The following is a 14389-nucleotide window of genomic DNA, read 5'->3' on the forward strand; positions in this document are numbered from 1 at the left end:
ATTGGTGGGGGTCATAGGGAACATCTATGCAGCATGTACTCACTATCCAGAGGTCCTCCACCTACAATTTACAGCATTATGTGGCTTGAACCTTAAGACTGTTAGTGTGTATTTAATTCTCTCTCTCTCTCTCTCTCTCTCTCTCTCTCTCTCTCTCTCTCTCTATCTATCTATATATATATTTCTATTTACTCAATCCTGTGTGTAATCATACTTAGCAACTATCCAGTATGTTTCTGTGTAACATATTCTCAGCCATGCGGATGTTTTTCGTTAGATGTCATTTTTCTCCCAACGAGTGAGGGGAAACCATCCCCTTACGAAACAGCCTGTAGAGAAATAAATGTTATGTGATTGAACTCCATCTGATCATCAATTTATATATATATATATATATATATATATATATATATATATATAATCCAAATAGAAAGAGTTGATATCACACAGTCAAAATAATTAATTAAAAAAGCAGGAAAATATACAGTTCCAAAATATATTCAAATCGCTAGTGCTTTCTGGATTTTAACATCCATCCTCAGGTGAATACAAATATTGAATACAAAGTTGTTTATCTTATATTGTTGTATATGTATATCTAAAACATTTGGAGATTTCATCACAGTGGCTCATCACAAATTAACACTCTCTCTTCTATATTTACACGGGGGGGGGGGGGGGGGGGGGGGGGGTCTGGTATCCCAATAATTACTCCTTCAAATTTCTATTATGTCTCCTTTATTTTACTGACATAAGATTTTATGACCCCTCTCAATCGATCAGAGAAAGACCATAGTTTGTAAAAATACTTAGAATATCTGTTCGCACCAACAATATATTTGAAGGAACAATGCTTTTTCTATCGTTTTTAAAACCACAGGAACTTTTCATCAATCACTCAGAATGGAAGACAGACTTGCATTGGTCAGTTCAAGTTGCTCTTCAGTTAGGATGTGTGAGAGTAGTTTAAGCAAACATCCCCCCCATTTAAGAAATTATGTCATTGTGCTTCTGCACAACTAATCATAATCTTACGTTCTAAGTTTTTGTAGTATGTACCTGGAATATGTCAATATAATTCCATTTTTCTCATTCATAAGAGATTTACCAGTTATCTAAATATTACGTATGCAACTAACCAGAATGAAATGCTTGACGTGTGCATGTGTAGGTATTCATATTGTAAATCAACAGCAAAAAATCATTTTAATTTAATTACCCTTTAATAAGAAAGCTGTGGTCATTTCAGTACCAAAAAATGAAAGAAAGCAATGCACGTTATGTGCATATGTCAATCTGTAATTCTGTTGATGTCATCCAACAGGTATTTGTATCATGTACATATGATTAGCATAATTAGTTTGAATTTCATGTTTGCATCATATATAAGAAAGCTGTGGAGATTTTGAAATTGTCTAATCAAAATTTAGCACAATTGTGCATGCACATGCTGGTTAGTAATTTTAACCATACCAATTTGTAAGTGCCAAGACATACTAAAATCCTCAACTTCAGAAGAATTTAATGAAAAACATAAACATTATGGTCCTTGAAATATAGAAAAAATATAGAACCTTTAAAAGACAGGGTATGCATATACTGAGTGTTGGCATTTTTGTATTACACCAATCTATAGATACACATACTATCTACTATGCTGTGATATCAACTCATTCACTTTATTCATAAGAAAGTTACAGACATTTTAGTATTAAATCCAATCAAAATGAAATTTTGCATGCATGTGCAGATTGGTCATTTTGAACATGCAGATCAGTTAATAAATATCTTAAAAATATTAAACAATCTCAAAGAACAACAAAAAAATTTAGACTGATTCCCAAGTTAGTGTACAAAAATCCAATGCATGCACATTCAGACTAAAATACTATCTTTCTGCACATCCAAATTATATACATGTACGTACAATCATCTTAAAAAGATTGCATATAAAGGATCCATTGTATAGTTATTGAGAACAGAGTATACCCTAAGTTCTGGGAACATAAATATAAGGAATCACTGTCTAGTTTGTCAGGGTATATGAGGTGATTAACAAATTAACATCAACTGAAAATATGAGAATTCATGCATAACAGCTTCACCGTTTATATAGTTTGTATGCATGTATCATGTTCATGCTTTTATGGGATCTTTGTGAATTATGTCAAGGATTTGGATGATTTGAATATATTATAAAAGTGGCAAGAATGAAAATAACATGTTCTGCCATATTTTTGTTTTCGACAGTTTATTTTATTTTTCAATGCGTTGTTTTACACCAGTTTTATAACGTATGCAATGCAGTGTACACCAGTTTTGGACAAATGAAATTGGGCTTTAGTTTACTTCATCAATATACAGACTCTATTTCAATTGATTATATATTAATAGTGAGTCTCATGCCAGTATAAGGCAATATACATCTTTCTCACATAATCACTAGTGTGAGACCAACTCAACCCATGTGAGACAGCCATACAATATTTTTTTGTCTTACACTGCTAAGACATATCTTTGCTTGTGATGTACATATGTATGTCGTATATTTTCTGATTTACATTACACGATAAAGAAAAATAGTTTGTATTGTTTTCTTCAAATTTCAATTTGATATATATTATGTATAGCTTTTTTATGGACAACCTTGGGTTTTGTACTTTACACTTATATTGTAAACCATTTTCAGGTATGCTGAGATCTTCATACTGTGTAATTAATTTTTGCATATATTCAAAGAAGGATTTCAATAATTTTGAATTTTCTCAAAGCTCTTGAATTAAAGTACTGAACTGATAAAATGTGAGAAAAATAACACTTTATTATTTGCTCATGTGGGATAGGGAAATTCCACCTCTGGAACAAGATTCGCTGCTTAAGACTCAGCAAATTCTCGTCCTAGACTGCAAATCTTGTCCCCTCGGTGGAATTTCCCTATCTCCCATTCATACGAATGAAGGATTCCATTTATCACACACATGCAATGCACACGTGATATCATGCCAATATACATATGCATTTATCACACATGTAGCAAGTTTCAATGTTAGAACACATCTGATACATGCAGTGAGTTTTATGTCAATATATATTTATCACACACATGCAGTGAGTTTCAGTGCCAGTACACAATTGCACACATGTAATGAGTTTCAGTGCCAGTACGCATTTATCACATGCGTGTAGTGAGTTTAAATGCCAGTACACATCACACACATGTAGTGAGTTTCAATGTCAGTACAGATCAATACACATGTAGTGAGTTTCAATGCCAGTACAGATTTACCACACACATGTAGTGAGTTTCAATGTCAATACAGATTTATCACATACATGTGAGTTTTAATGGCAATACATATTTATCACACACATATATTGAGTTTCAATGTCAATACAGATTTATCACACACATATATTGAGTTTCAATGTTAATACAGATTTATCACACACATGTAGTGAGTTTCATTGTCAATACAGATTTTTCACACACTTAAACTGTTAAGTGAGTTTCAATGTCAATACAAAGTGATCAATTCTTTTGAGAAGCCTGTAGTAACCAACCATGTTGATATCCAAGAACTTTTTAACATTGTTATCTCTTTCTAAAATATTCAAAGTTTATATTTGGATTTCAAAAATCTTTTGTCTCTCAATCAACACATTGAAATTTGGTTTAAAGCATGTTGAATTTAATTTCACAATCTTGATATGATTTAATTGTGATGATTTCAAAAATAACATTCCTACTCACCACCCTGCACCTCAGAAATTAAAATGTAACTTAGAAGTAATGAATGCATTTAAAAAAAAAAAGATTTAAAAACATTCAATATTTAAAATGATTGGACCAGTATTTCCTAATGTGAAATAATGTTAATGTGTACTGTGTTGTGCGGCGTGAAGACAAAATGTTAGGTAATAAAATAAGGTTATATTTAACAAGGAAAAAGTTTTTGAACAGGTATTGACCATATATTACACAGATAAGTTAAATAGGCAACTTAATAATTTTCAAATGATTAGGTCACTAAAGATCATTTTGGAAAGATCAAGGTCACTCAACATGTACCTTATATAGAAAAGAACCTTTATTTCAAAAGTTATATATCATTGTGCAAGTCATTTGTTACATGAAGTAGTTCAACTTCATTGGTTAGATGCAGTTTGGGGAAGTAATTACTAATATTCTTGTTATTGGATTTCACTCAAATAGAGACATCAACACTTGCCTGAGTCCCCACATACACAGGGTGGCAGTAACTTGTTTATGTGTTTGGAAAACGCGATATGTGTATTACATATTTAAAGTTCATTTACATTTTGTTAATAGTAACTTACAGCAGTACAAAATTTTTAAAGCTTTATCTCTTCAATGTTGTAGACTATATTCAGAGGGAATGCAGATACTGAGGCACCCTAGCTCATCTAGGAAGTCGGGAAGAAAAAAGCGAGGTATTTGTATGTCATAATTTGTATTATATTTTGTTATTCCCAAGCAAATGAAGTTTAGGAGGGTATATTAGAATCGCCATGTCTGTCTGTTGGTCTGTCTGTCTGTCGATTTTTCTGTAGGCATAATTTTGGCTGTACTCATTTTAGGAGACTAGCTAATGGAATTTTCTTAAAATGTGTACACTCTCTCAAATCATAAAGACATATAGAAATCTGCACCTAGGGTTTTCATAATGATTGGACAAAGTTTACTTAATTTAGATCATTTTGTTGTTTCTTTGAAATTAGAAAAATTTTGAGCCTTGTTTGCTTTAACTTAAGGGTATGTCCTGACCTTAGCAGAGGGTCATTTGGACAAGATTACAGATATTTTTATGCCCCCTAGATCAAACATCGGGGGGGGGGGGGGGGGGGGGGGTATATTGTTTTTGTCCTGTCTGTCATTCTGTCTGAAACTTTAACCTTGCTAATAACCTTTGAACAGTAAGAGCTAGAGCTTTGATATTTCACATGAGTATTCCTTATGACAAGACCTTTCCGTGGGTACTAAACCTTTTGACCTTGATATTTGACCTACTTTTTGAAAAAAAATTGACTTTGGTCATAACTTCTAAATGGTAAATATTAGAGCTTTCATATTGTACATGAGCATTTCTTGTGACAAGGTTTTTCTACTGGTACCAAGATGTCCTTGTGACCTTGGCCATCTTCAGAATTGGCCATTATCGGGGGCATTTGTGTTTCACAAACACATCTTGTTTGTCCTTGCCATAAATTGCAAGATGAGATAAACAGGAGAATAATATACTAGGTGCAGAGGTTGCTTGTGTTCAAAGAATGTGCAACAACCAGCATCAGATGATAATCATTTGGACAAGGTCAAAGTTTCTGGGTGTGCAATCCAAAATTCTTCTCTATAATGTAATTTTATTATGAAATAACTTTAGAAAATTATACAAGATTAAATATTATCAAAGAAATGGCATGACCCTGAACACAAATCATTCAGACAAGTTTAGGGGCACAGTTTAGAAGTTTCAGATTATGAAGTCTTAGAAATGTTAATATTCTAAGTTAGAGGTGCATGGAGAAGTCATACTTGACACAGAGGCTGCTTACAGCCAAGAAGTATGTCATAAACCTTATGCCCAGGTTATTTGTAGAGGGTCATGGTCACATGACTCAAAAGTCAAATGTTCTTTAGGTTGCATCAATTTAATGCTGGGATTTTGGACAGTCATATTTTTCTGTTACTCTACTCAAAGTTTACTCATGACCAGACATTTGGACCAATGTCATGTTGGGAAGGTCAGGCTCACTCAGAATATACATACATATAGGAAAAGTGCCTTATTATATTAGTTTTTAAACAAGTATGGATCATAAATCGTGCAAATAGGTAATAGGCAAATGGCTTTCAGACAAAGGTCACTCAAGGTCATTTTGTAAAGGTCAACATCACTCAACATATACCTTATATATGATAAAGAAACCTTCATTCCAACAATATATCAACATTTATTGAGCATTGTGTGAATCATTTGTTATTTGAAATAGTTCATTCAGGTGAGATGTATTTTGGGGAGCATACATCAGTTTTATCAATATTCTTATTTTATATTAAATATCTATTGGTAGTTTACTAAAGGTTTAGGATAGAACATTTTTGAAAAAAAAAATATATTATTGATTTGAAATCATTTACTTTTAGTTACGGTAAATGACAGAGAAAATGAGTTGGACAATATTTCAGGAAACTGTTGTACAACTGTTACAAGTGATATGTACTGTCCATTCTTTATTACAGCCAATGTTCAGTGCCACACTTGGACCACTGCAGAAAAGGCAACTTTGTAAAGACAATTTGAGACTTTCATCAAACTAGGAAAAACTCTGGCTCAGGTTGACTGTCTAAAATCCATTTGGAAGGAGAAATCACTGTCCAGTTTAACATGGTGTCGTGGAAAGTTTGCTGTTAAAAATATTACTTCCTGGCAGAGGTGTTACAAAGAGTTAATCCAATTTTTATGCCCCCTCCATTTGAAAGAGAGGGGGCGTATATATTTTTTTACATGACTAATTCGGTCTGTAGAGCAAATCTTGTCTGCTCACTATCTAATGAATTCTTTTGCTTGACTGTTTCCAAACTTGGTACAATGATTGCCCCTAGATAGTGAATGACCCATATTAATTTACAGGTCACAGGGTCAAGGGTCAAACTGGACACAGTAAGATATTGTCTGTTCAATATCTTGAGAACACTTTCCTGACAGACATCAAACTCGGTATACTGGTTTCTTTTAAGAAGTAGATGGTTTCTTTTAAGAAGTATATGTCCCATAATGTCCCCTATTCATTTTGAAGTCACAAGGACAAAGGTCAAACTGTACATAATAAAATATTGTCCACTGAATATTTAAAGAACCAACCCTTTACCTGACAGTTACTAAACTTGGTACAGCGCTTGACCCTAGAGAGTAGATGACCCCTACTGATTTCCAGATCCCAAGGTTGAAGGTAATATTGGACATAGTAAGATACCGTCTGTTCAATATTTGAGAACCATTCGCTTGACAGACATCAAACTTGGTTCACTAATTTTCCTTAAGAATTAGATACCCCATTGATTTTGAGGTCACAAGGTCAAGGGTCAAACTGGACATGACAAGATACTGTCTGCTCAATATCTTGAGGACTCTTTGCTTGACAGATATCAAATCAGGTACACTGGTTCTACCTAAGGAGTAGATGACTCCATTTGATTTTGAAGTCACAAGGTCAATGGTCAAAATACTACGGACATAGGTATTGTCTACACAATATCTTGATTTTGCGTTTCTTGACAAACATTAAACTTGGTACACTGACACATCATAAGTGTAGATATCTAGTATTCATTTTAAGGTCAATGGTCAAACTACTCTGGACATCAGATTTTGTCCATTCAGTATCTTGAGAACCCTTGTTTGACAAACATCAAACTTGGTAGTCTGATGCCGCCTAAAGAATAGGCCCCCATTGGTTTTAAACTCTCAAAGTCAAAGGTCAGGACTCAAATAACTGGTTATTTGAAAATGTCTGCTCAGTACCTTTAGAGACCACATATAATGGTTGCCTCTGACTAATAGATACATTGTAACCCTTAATTTTCACTTTTGCTACAGACATTCTAAATGATCATTTTCAATATTGTAATATGGAGGCATATATGTTACTTAAATCTTTCTTGTAAATGGTTTTGATTCTAGTTTTATATACAAGATGTATTATCAGCATTTGTCATTCATTGTACACCATACATTGGTTCATTCAAAATTGATAAATATATAATCAACAGCAGTACACATGAAATAATTCTCCATCTATATCTTGAATTGAACCAAAAGTTTAATGGTATTCCAAGGCCTTATATTCATGTGCGATTGAAAGACTGAATGAATATACTAAGATAATATAACAGTATTTAACTAAAACTAACTGCAGTTTAACACTAATGTACTTATAATGTAAGTGATAGTACCACACTCTTACTTGTAACTTGTTTTCATTTATATTCAATAAATATTTCAAGTTTGATAGCTAACTCAAATTTCAAATATGAATGAACATTAAGTGTCTGCTGTTTTAAGACTAAAGAGTAACTTTATTTACATATGAGGTTTTTTGAGCTAAATTGATCAGCTTTGTATGCTTATGAAATAAATATGTACACCTATATTTTGCAGTTGATTGTACTTTGCTTTAAAGAGGTCTTAAAAGTGGTGTAGTTTTCATTAGGTTTGGACTTCGCCAGTGACAAATTTGATTAGGAGTATTTTTACTCAGTGTCTTCTCAAATACTAATGAAAAATCAAGATAATTTAATAGAGTCTTATAAATTCAGTATCTCTTGATAGATTGCTGAAAGAGTAGTACGAAAGAAAAATCCTGAACTCTGAACGATCAGATTCATGATGGATGCAGGGACATACAGTATTTTTAAAAGTCCTTGGTACAAAGTTCTTCCTGTGACTTGAGAAGTGTCTGTATTCAGATATTTAAAAAAAAGATCTTCAAAGCACTGTAGTACAATGTCATATAACCAGGAATATTTCCTGTATGGTCACCTTTAAATGGCCTTTGGGGTCGTATTTCGACATAAAGGACATCCAGGATACAGACGCCTTTGAATGCAACATTGGCTATATTACAAGTGTGACTGATAAGGAGCGCCAAATTAACAAAAACTCAGATAAAAAGATCAGTTCAATTATTACCCGTAATAATCAATTGACGTGCGCATAAAATCAATCATTGTTCTCATCAATTGATTAGGTGTTCACATCAATTATTGTGCCCATATATGAAATAATGCGCGCTGCCCATCAATTCAATAATGGCTTTGCTGCGCCCATTTATTTAACTGATGACTGCAATACTTCAGTTGATGCGCGACATGTGATTTTGAGCTCCGTATAATTGATTTAATAATCTCTTTAATTCAATTGAAAATATCTTAATTAATTACAACGATTTTTGTACAAGAAATTAATGAGCACATCAACTCTTATATAGAGGGAAACACTTCAATTAATATAATGAATTCAAGACAGATCTAATTAGATAGTTGTTGTATCTAGAAGAAGTATTGCATGCAACAATTGAATGAATATCAATTCAATTGAATAGAGCAATAATTAAATTATTACACACAGTAGTTGAATTGAAGCGCGCAGTAATTGAATTAAAGCTCTTTTTAATTAAATTGTGGAGGGCATCAATTCAATTGTTGATATCAGTAATTCATTTGAAGAGAACAACAATTCAACTATAGCCTAATCAACTCATCAAAGTATTCAATGCTATAAAGAATTCAATCAATGCGCGAAATAATTCAGAATTGTAGATTTTAGTAATTATCTGAACATGTTTCATTGAATTGTTGCAAGCATCAAATGAATTGATGATATCTTCAAATAATTAAACTTATCTTGAATTTAGCTTCTTAGAATGAAAACCTTTTTCAAATCTTTTTAACATTAATTTCTGTTACAGAAGAGTATATTTTAGTTCAACTGACAAAACACTAGACAGCCTCTCTCTCTCTCTCTCTCTCTCTCTCTCTCTGATATTTATATAAATTCCCCAAAAAGTTGTTTTTTGAGAAATGGTTGAAACACTTGAGTTCCCTTTTAATTCCTTCAATCAACCGCCAGACTAAATGTAGTGACTTTCATGTAATATATCAAGTTTATACACTCTGTAGTGAGTTTCCGGTGTGTGTTCACATGTGACATCGTGTCGTAGGTATCCGGTGAAAATTCAATTCTGTTAAAGACGGATTTTCTATATTTTAAGTATCAGAGCAATATAAACAATTTAATCAATGCGCGCTAGAAAATAGAATAGTAGATATTATTAATTATTTGAAGAGATCTTCAATTGAATTGTTGCGCGCATCAAATGAATTGATATTTTCAAATGCTTAAAGATGTCTTGAATTATTTGAGTTTACGTTGATTTGGTGATTCATAGACTGAACACCTTGTTTAGATCTGCTTAATATTAATTACCGGTATTATATAATGAGACTCCCCCCGGAAAATTGGCTATATATAGTAAGCCCCCCTCCCCCGGAGGAGTCTGGTAATATAGTTAGACCCCCCACCTCCCACACTTATCAATAGTGAGCCTCCCTCCTTCGTGTTTAGTCTGGATTTCCATCGGAAGACTGGCTATGGCATTTAGTGACTCACCCCCTTTGAGGGGTGGCTATATCCCCTAACCCTAGTAGTGAAACTTCCCTACAATACACATACGTGGTTGGTTGCAATTTCATTAATATCTTTGATATATTGATTAAAGGGGTGAATTCTATTGGCAGTCGTTCAACTACTGAATTGAATGCTCATTGCGCTTATGAAGGCTCATTTTTTAATAAGATGCATTTTGCTATATAGCCAAATTTATTTAGGGGTAATACTGATAGTTAGCCAGGTTTCCGGTGGATTTGGTAGGGCTGCTTTATGGCCAGAATTTCGGGGGGGGGGGGGGGGGGGTAAATAGCTTGGGGAAAAAGCTATTATTGTACTCTGTACAAGGACACAATGCATGAGCAGACGAATACATTTACTGTATATGTACATTTTCAATATCCACTCTTCGTCTTTTCATCAGACCTTATTTTTATTTGATATTATTGTGTAACACATGACATATTATGAAATCCAACTTATACTGTGACATAGAAATTGTTAAAAACGGACATTGAACCAGTATTCGTGATTCGATGAAAGGCTCTATATTGTCGAATGATAAATGAATTTTTTTCAAAATTTATGTCAGGGAAAAAAATAGGAGTTTTTTCTTTTATACCAAACACATAAAAAATATAGTTTAATCTCAATATTTAAAAGCACTTTCATACAATGATAGACGATTAATAAAATGGTAAATAGAAACGTTTTAAATTTTAAACCTAGGACGTAAATATCCATCTGGATTCTCCATTATCCTAAATTCTCTGAAAGTAATTACTAAATGGCTAGGCATAAAGCAGATTTTCCGGAGGATGAACCTACTGAAGGGGGTATATGCTACAACACCAGGTGTCTCATCCCATGCCCCACCAGGGCTTAACCATGGACGCACTGAAGGCATAACGTCGGACTATTCAGACCGATTGGTACACGTTCTCCAACCCTTGCATCCACTCCTCGGTAGAACATCAAATACCTTTAATTAACTTATGATCAAATAGATAGGTTACAAGGTGACACTTCAAACCGAGGCTCTCCTTCGGATATGAAGTCATTGAAATATGAAAATATTCATTGCTAAACACAACCTCATGCACTGGCTGAGAAACCATATCGTCTGATATAAAAACTAGTTCTTTTAAAGGTACCAACTTTCCGGATAATATTTTGTGATAAACTGAAGTAAAACAATGCATAAAAGACTGGGATTTTATTTCAATAAACACATGTAAATTATAGCGAACACGACTATTCCGTATACTAAAGTAAAGCCCCCCCCCCCCCCCCCCCCCCCCTTACTTTATTATCCGGAATAGTCCTGTTTGCTGTAAAGGGGGAGACTGTAAAATAAAAATTGTTGGGTTTTTGGGTTTTTTTCAAAATGGTTGAAATGCTTGAGTTTCCTGTGCTCTAAATCAATCGCCAGACTAAATGTAGTGACTTTCGGGTAATATATCACGTTTAAACACTCTGTAGTGAGTTTCCCGTGTGTGTTCACATGAGTCATATGACACTGTGTTGTAGGTATCCGGTGTAAATTCAATATTTTTAGAGAGGGATTTTCTGTATTTCAAGTATCAGAACAATATACAGATATCCCGCATTACGTAAAAATGAATTTATATTCTGGTTAGCATAACTAGAACATAGTGTAGTGAGTTTCAGGTGTAAAGTCTTGTGTAGTGAGTTTCGGCATTATGCACGTGTGTGTGTGTGTGTGTGTGTGTGTGTGTGTAAACCCTGTCAATTGAACCAGTGAATAAGAAGGCACACGTGTAAATCAACACGGGGTCGGTCAAAGGAACACGAAAATGGCACAGGTGCTTGTGGACAGGACTTCCGGTACCCCCTTTCTTTTATTTTTAAATGTTCAATTCCTTGGGTATTTCGGACGTATTTTTGATAAAATATGTAACTTCAGAGTTTATCTATTTCAATGGAATACACAAATCTCGCATAGAAAGTGTTTTTAAAAATGTCATATCACCGATCATAATATATTATGATCGGTGATATGACATTTTTAAAAACACTTTCTATGCGAGATTTGTGTATTCCATTGAAATAGATAAACTCTGAAGTTACATATTTTATCAAAAATACGTCCGAAATACCCAAGGAATTGAACATTTAAAAATAAAAGAAGGGGGGTACCGGAAGTCCTGTCCACAAGCACCTGTGGAAAATGGTGGTGTTCAGTTGGATTTTTATAAAAATCAGCATAAAATCATTAAATAGTTCATCTACCATCAAAATCCTGAAGTGTTTACTTAACAGGATTTATGAGATGTGTGTAACAGGTGTGTAAAGATTTAGCACTCGTCCATCTATTTTCCTTGCGAGCATGGCTTACACACTTTCGAAATGCGCATGCTCTGTTTTGAATGACGTAATTTGTGATGTCATTATAATGGAGTTTTCCAGGGAAAGAAGTTGGCCCATCTGTAGTTTCTGTGGAAACGAGGGGGTTATTTATATTCGGTCTTTTCTATCCCCCGGGGATAGAACAGACCAAATATAAATAACCCCCTCGTTTCCACAGAAACTAGCCCATCTGAGGTAAGTAAACACGGTTGAAAGAAAATATTTGCATATTAACCAATGGGTTTTTTATTAGATAGACTGATTAAATGGTGTTTCATACCGATCGTGTTATGTACAAGCGACAGAGTACCCGAGTTACTGAAAATTCTGATGATGAAAGTGATAGAGTGAACTGTTTTTTTTTTCTTTCTAAAATTTAATCTTTGCAGTTAATGTACTCTGTATACTAAGAATTCATATTGATTTTGGATAGAATTTCACATTTAAAAACAAATAGATATGCGCCAAGTCCTTATAGGAATCAACCACACCCCACCCCTCCACACGGGTACTGGAGAAGTCGGACTATAACAAAGTCGGACTATAACAAAGTCGGCCCATCGCGGACTCGGCCTATTACGGACTCGGCCTATTCATTTATTTACAGGTTACAAATATATATATATATATATATATATATATATATATATATATAGAACTAGAACTATATTTATTTCCAATCAAGGGCCCTCAAGGGGCAGCATGAAAATACATACAAATAATGTACATATACATATACAAGTAAAGAAAGAAGTGATTACATAACACATAGTTATATACAAATACAGTGTCATATATTGTTCAAAATAAATTTTCCAGTTATATTTAGAATGGATGGCTCTTCAGAACATAGTATGTAAATGAATTTTTGTTCATCATTGAGTTTGGTAAAAATTTTAACTGTTTTTTCTATAGCACCACAAAAAGATTTTCTTTCATCAGCAAACTTTTCACATTTAATCAAAAAATGGACCTCATCACCTAATAAACCGGAGTTGTATTTGTTATATATTCGTTCATTCCTAGTACATGTAATACCAGAATATCTACCAACTTCAATCATTAATTTATGAGCTGATATCCGTAACTTTACAAATAGATCGCCTAATATCAAATTTTTTAATTTTATTAAGATAGTTCTCAAAACCAAAGTGCTCCTTAACGTCAAAGGTCACGTGACGTCGCTCAGGTTGGACGTGTTCAACAAAGCCTCGTCGATCTGATCAAAATTGTGCATTGCAGTTGGATTTAGACATCTTATTTCGAAATATTCATTTCCTACAAGACTGTAAGTGTGCTGTTTCACCCTGTAGGTTTTTTTTTGTGTGTGTGTGTTTGATTTGACACTTTATGTGCATTCGCTCCTTGTATATGTAGACATGAAAACAGTTCAGTTCCTGGTCACGTATAGTGAGCACGGTCAAATTTACCGTACATAGCGAGCGTTTTGATGTGTTCAACAAAGTAGACGTTGCTATTTTGTCTTCTGTTTTAAAAAAACCTCTCCAACATGACAACCAACAATGAAATGATAAAACCTGTGTACTTTCGTAATTCTGACATTACAAACGATGGAAAACCGGTATCTGACTATGAGTTGCTACAATCCATACTTCGGTGTACTGACGAAATAAAATGTTTACAAAAGGATAGAGGACTTTGGAGAATCTACATCAACACACAAGTCAGTAGAAACAAGCTTTTATCTGAGGGTTTTGAATTCCGCAGTCTTTGTGTCAATGTCTATGATACCAATCCTTTCTCCTCTGGCGCCAAGACTCCATCTGATGAAGTAATTCGCATCACTGTGAAAGGTGTACCATTATAAGTAGATG

General features: G+C 33.8%; 1 protein-coding gene and 1 long non-coding RNA gene across 5 annotated transcripts in view; one reads left to right on the plus strand and one right to left on the minus strand.

Annotated features, from left to right (window-relative positions):
- The window catches only part of LOC125675197 (uncharacterized), a 229268-nt gene extending 221099 nt beyond the window's left edge, over nt 1–8169 (plus strand). Inside the window, exon 5 of one of the 3 annotated variants that reach the window (XR_008796967.1) lies at nt 6831–8169. This is a non-coding gene — a long non-coding RNA (uncharacterized LOC125675197). Of the gene's footprint in view, nt 1–6650 lie in introns of all 3 variants that reach the window. The other 2 variants (XR_008796968.1, XR_008796969.1) reach the window with 2 other exon arrangements.
- Nucleotides 1–14389, minus strand: part of LOC125654519 (cell death abnormality protein 1-like) — a 328838-nt gene that overhangs the window by 176360 nt on the left and 138089 nt on the right. The gene's annotated exons all lie outside the window — the stretch shown is intronic.

This window comes from Ostrea edulis, chromosome 7 (genome assembly GCF_947568905.1).
Source record: "Ostrea edulis chromosome 7, xbOstEdul1.1, whole genome shotgun sequence".
NCBI lineage: Eukaryota > Metazoa > Mollusca > Bivalvia > Ostreida > Ostreidae > Ostrea > Ostrea edulis.